Here is a 6,000-nt window from a genome sequence, read left to right on the forward strand (position 1 = left end):
TTTAGGACTTAACAATTGATCAGCATTTTTTAAAGGAACCAGAATTGTTTAACATATGATCTTCATTTAAGTAAGAAACAAAAGCCAGATCAAAAGTGAATTTAAATTCAGTGACACAAGAGAACTGAGGTTGGGCTGTGATACAAAAATATAAACAAGGTGACTCTTAACAATACGCTGTTTCACATTTCCTTTCTGGAAACATCTTTACTTTCTTTTTGAAAATCAGTATTGGTGGGAACATATTGTCTCAGTAAATAACATTTGTTACTTTTCTCTTTCCCCCACTCCCTTCCCACCCAGATATATGCTTATAAAGTGAAAGTGATTGCAACAAATTCAGTGTCCAGGCACTTAAGATGTTGCAGTGAATACAGACCACCCACTGACTGCATCTGCTTTGTTTTTCTAGTCCCAAATTTTTGCAGAATTTCTACTGCCCTTGATAATGAAGAACATAAGGGGTTTTGTTTGTTTGTTTTAAATACAGAAAGGCAACATGCAGGGGCAGGCCAAGGAGAATTTGTTAGACTCCAGAAAATCCAAGACATCATGCCGCACATGTTGCCTTTCCCCTCAATCGGTGTGCCATTGGCCAGAGCATCCTCCTTTCTTTTCCACTCACATTTTAGCTTAAAGATCCGAACTGGTTTCCCTCTTAGTTTGTCCGCACAAGACTGCTAGACACTGATCACCATAGTTTGTCTTTCTTATACTGAGGTTACCTCTATTAAAAGTCAACTACAAAGGTAAAACAGAAGCGAAATTAGCCCAGAAACACAGCAGCTTTGTTGTGGTTCCATGGGTCAAAGCCTTCACAGAGCTTTCTCCCCAGGGTCCACAAATTCTCTAAAATTTCCTGATTTGGCACAACAGCTTGCATAGCATAGTTTGGCTTGGGTGCTATCACACAGAGCTATGTTCTTGGAGGGGTAGGAAAACACAAGCATACTGCTGACAGGAACAACAGAAAACCAGACAGTTTAAACTATATTTTGGTCTTGGGAAAAAAAAAAGTCTAGCTAGACTGCTTCTGAGTCTCTGCAGACTTAACATAGCAGCTTTGCTGTTCACTTCCAAAGGTCACCTTCTTCCTGCTGAGGAGCCTTTTGCCACATATCTGTCCAGTCTAGCTGTTTTTGCCAGATAGTTTTTGTGAGATTAGGTTAATTATTAACCCAAATCACAAAAACAACCCCACCACAAAATCCTTTTAATTGCAAACTGGGTACATTACTGACAAATGCTGAACAAGCTTAATCTACCATAAACAGTAGTCATGTGTTACATTTACATAGCTTTTGTCAGCAGTACTTCAGAAAAACACACACAAATAGGGATCACTTCATCCTTCACTAAACTTAATCAATTTGGAATTGTTGAATGTTATACGGTGATGGTCTGTAGAGCAAACAGCAGAGCACAACTTCAGTGAAGTACAGAAACCAGGAAAAAAAAAAATTTAAGAAGGTCAGGCAAACTGAAATGTGTCTAGAACCACAGAACAGGCCCCTTATAAAGAAGGCCATGTAAGTTTTACTGACTGCAAATGGTTAGGGGCTCTGATTTTCTGCTTCGCTTCAGAAGCTCCACTGGCACATCTTATTTTACCAGTAGATAAACTTCTACCTCAGGGTAAAGCCCAGTCCCATAGCTGGTACCTGACAGCTTGAATGCTAGATATCCAGCCTGTAAATACATTTGTTTAGCCTTATTGGAACTGTGTGGAGATCTTTACATGATAATCTGTCTGTAGAAGATACTATGAACTTCAATCTTAAACCAGTTTCTTGATTTTCCACCCTTGACTTATTACTGTATTCCCTACTACAATTCTGAAGCTTCTACTGGAAAAGGGTTGATTTCTCATGGGGAAATGCAAGCTAAACATCTGAGAAAGAAAAAAACACCACCACCAAAACACCATCAACACAGAGAATACATCCTCAGTACAAAATTACAGAAGCAGGCATTCTGAATATTGCATTATTGGGACCACTTGTTACAGCAACTAGGTTTAAGAATCAGAGCTGGCTGAGCAATTTTTACTTCTGTACTAACACTGGGTTTGGGGTTTTGGGGGAGTTTGGGGGGTTTTGGTGTGGGTTTTGTTTGTTTCTTTCTAATAAAAAGTCTCTCATTATTCTTCCTGATGTGTTCCCTAAAAGGTTAATGTAGACAGCATTTGGCTTAGCCATTGTCAACAGCAGCAGATAGAGATGAATCTAGTGGCAGGTTTCAGTAAAACACCAGCAGTCAAGGACACAGTCTCGGGATGTGTGTGCACGCACTGAAGCTCGCTCCAGTCACATAGGGCCTGTTCTCAAGGCAACAGGCGCTGCCCCAAGTATCTAATACAGTAGGCATTAGGAAAATAGCTAAAAGACCCTTGAGGATAGACACCAAACCATGATTTAACAATACAAGAGAAATCAATATTCTGGACCCCCAACAAGAAGATGCTTTCTCATTCTAGGTAATAGCTCACTTAACGCCACTAACTCTAAGGCCTTTCCCAACTACAAAATCCACCTAATCAGAAAGTTTTAATTAGCTTTCTTACATCTTCTGGGTAAACCCTGTCTGCACCCCTGCCAAAACACACTACTCTCCTCCTCTGCGATCCCAAACAGTCCTTCACTGTAGGTATTTCCTCTGCAGCTCCTCACAGTGCCATGCACGTAGTGTATTGCACAGCCACACCAAATGATTGGAGGCAGAATTAAATGCATAAAAGTGTCAGGTGGTATCTCCTGGGAATTTGGAGAAAACTGTTAGCCTGCCTCAGCACTCCTGCTCCCCCTCCTCTCCGCCTTGATCCAAACATTAGACCAAAAAGAAAGAAATATTTCCAGGGTCCAACTTGAGCTTCTGCCACTGGGGCCTGATGCATCTCTGCCCAGTCAGCCCCCAATTACACTCGTTATTCATGTTCATATCAGGGACATGCTGCAATGCCTGGAGCTCTATCCTTCAATAGAGACAGCAAACCAAAGCTGCTGAGGGAATTTACCAGCTGCCCAGAGGACAGATAACAACAGGATGTCATTCATCCTCGTCAGCAGGGTTGGAGGTCTTGCAGAGGCAGTTAGAGGCCAAAATTAGTTATCAGGCAATGGCTGCTTAGCAGTTCACGCAAAATTAGTTGTGGCCTCAGCCAAAGCGACTGTGGAGAAGTGTTCACGTGGCACTACGGCACTAATTAGTACTGCCACTGGATGGCTCCGTGCAGGTCATAGCCAGGTCTGGATCACATGGTGAATAACCCCATCCTGTTACTGGCACCAGTGTTAATGAAGTGAAAGTTTGTTCCCATGGAAAGGTTGTCAGAAATGACTGCCTTATCTGATGCAAATACAACAGGGAATGGAGGCTCTGCCCCCTCCATTAGTGTCAGCCAGTGTGTGCTCAGAGGGGGAAAGCAGGATCCAGCCCAGAAGCTGGACCCTCTGCTCCCTGGGCCCCATCCCAATCGCTTTTGAAATGAGTCCTTCCTGGTGTGTGTCTTAATCCCCAAAAGGCATGATTTTTACCCTAGAGTATGGGAGCAAGTAGATATCAAGCAGCATGTGGGAGTAGTAGTGACTGCATAGCAAAGTCACTACTTGGTGCCACTGTCAAAACACACACACACATACTGAGCTTCCTCGCTTGCTTACCGCAGTGTGGCTGAGTGCAGACAAGAGCAAGGTTGGGTCTGTTTTTCACCATGTTAGAAGGGCTCCAGGGAAAGTTTCTCTTTTGACAATACAATTTCCTTAAAAACAAATTAGGTTCTTCTTGTGTTGGGTGTATATAAACACATTATAGGAAAAAACCCCACACCCCTGCTTCCATTCTACATTAAGCTTAATCACAATCTCAGTTATAGGTCTTCAAATATTTAGGCTTATTTAATTTCTAAAGAAACCAAATTCCCCAGCCACCCCCAATCATTTCAAAACATTAAAGCTCATGGGTGCCCAAAGGGACCCACAGTAGCAATGTGGATGTTCTTGTCTGATGGCCTGGAAAAGACAGAAAAGAGAAAAGAAACTCTTGAGGACTTCCCAGTTTTGGAGAAAGTGCAAATCTAGAGCAGCTAGGCAGGTAACCAGAGCAGATGAAGTCCAAGTCTAGATTAGGTAGTGGGAGCTGTGGCAATACCATGGGATGAGGCAGCACTCCTGGTGGTGGGCAGGTGGGATGCTAACAAATCCTGGCCAGAAGGCAGCTGTACACTACACCCTGCTCAGGAGGCCCATGTCCGTTTCATTTCAGTAGAAGCCTTGACTTTCTTCAGACTTTTTTTTATTTATTAAACAACTTAAGATTTTACTTGGCAGAGGGAAAAAGAGAATGCAACATTTCCCAGGAGGGTAACTTCAAGCCAACCAGTGAAATTTGATATGAGTTCTTAATCTTCAAGACTTCTGTTGACATCACAAACTGGGAAAGTAGAGCCAAAGATCAGGGGAGCTGAAGTTTGGAATACATGAAGTACACTCTTTTTGTTTTTCTATCTATCTAAGCTATTACTGCTTTTAGTGCAAAACTAAGGAATGAAAAGAATTTTAAGGGGATGGGGAGTTGCATCTCTAAATAATGACAGCAGTATGTGATGGTCTGGATTTCAAGTCAGTCCAAAAGCAAAGACAGAATTAACAAGGAAGCCAGAGGTACAGAGCTGGACCACGAAGAGTACAAGCCTCATGTAAAAGAAGTACCTGGGCCAAATAAGAGGCATGAGATCCTGCAAGGGTTAAGACAACCTAAGCAAAGCCATTCCTTCTCCATGACTCCAGAGGAGCAGGGAATACACAAGATAGGGCAGAACAGCCCTGCTTGTTTGCAGGAGTGCTCATACGATACAGCACTACTGCTCATGGTGGCACCAGCTCCAGTAGCACAGCAGCCTGGATGGTCACAACCTCCACTCTCCTGCATGCTCTGGAGAGCCCTGGGCCCGCCAGCTCCATGCAAGAAGGAGAGGGGCTGGAGGTGACCTCCCTGCCCTGGGCCAGGCCCCAGCTGCTGCCCCAGAGAGGTGTACAGCACTGTGGCCATTGCCCTGGACTGCAGGTCTGGGGATTAGCCTTTTGTCTAAGCTGGGGCTCTAGGACTCCAGTTACTGGGCTGAGGCAGGGGGTCCCCAAGTCCATCATCTTTTGGGATTTATCCTAGTTGGACCAACCCTTAAAAAGCTGAGGAGCCTGCTGTGCACTGCGAGCAAGCAACAGAGCACTGGAAGTCCAGTCCTGCTCTTACTGATGTCAAAAGAGGGTTCACTGACTGCAATGGGGCCCGGATGGCATCCTCACAGCTGAGCAGTAGCAACAAGACAAAAAAAGGCAAACCTTGCAATCCTAAATAAAACAGCAGATGCCAGATCACACATTTCCAAACAAAAGACACTAGAACCAAGGGTTTGAAATGTTAATTGCCAGTTTTGGATGCAGCTCTTTACAACTGCCTACTTTGACATCAATTTCCAGTGACATTATAGATCTCTGAATCCTTTTAAATAGGGGCAAGTTAGCACCTTCACATTGCTTGTTCTCAAAGAGGTTAGATAAGATACTTCTAACCCGGAGGGCCGGGGCGAGGGGGAAACTTAACAGCACAAATAGCTTTCCATATTTTCACATTGTTTACCACCAACCTTAAACACACAGAAGTTATGTTTCCTAGAAGCTCTTTGAGCAAAAAACATGGTACCATAGCCTGAAACACACCTTCTGTTCACAGTCCAAGCACATTCTGCTCATTCACAGAAACAGATGTCCTCACTGCCTTGCCAGGCTTGAGGGAAATGTGCACAGAACCTGGAAATCAGTAAATGCCACAAAAACCCCAAAGGTCAGTTTTATAGGCCTGATTTCAATTTATTGACATGCTACTTAATGCCTCTCTCAGAAGAGCTCATCCAATATTTTAAAGAGAGCACAAATTCCTTTCATTAGTTTTACAGAATAAAACCTACAGAATAAAAACCCTATCAGAGTGGCAGAGGACAGGCCT

Source organism: Aquila chrysaetos, chromosome 8 (assembly GCF_900496995.4).
Source record: "Aquila chrysaetos chrysaetos chromosome 8, bAquChr1.4, whole genome shotgun sequence".
Classification (NCBI taxonomy): Eukaryota; Metazoa; Chordata; class Aves; order Accipitriformes; family Accipitridae; genus Aquila; species Aquila chrysaetos.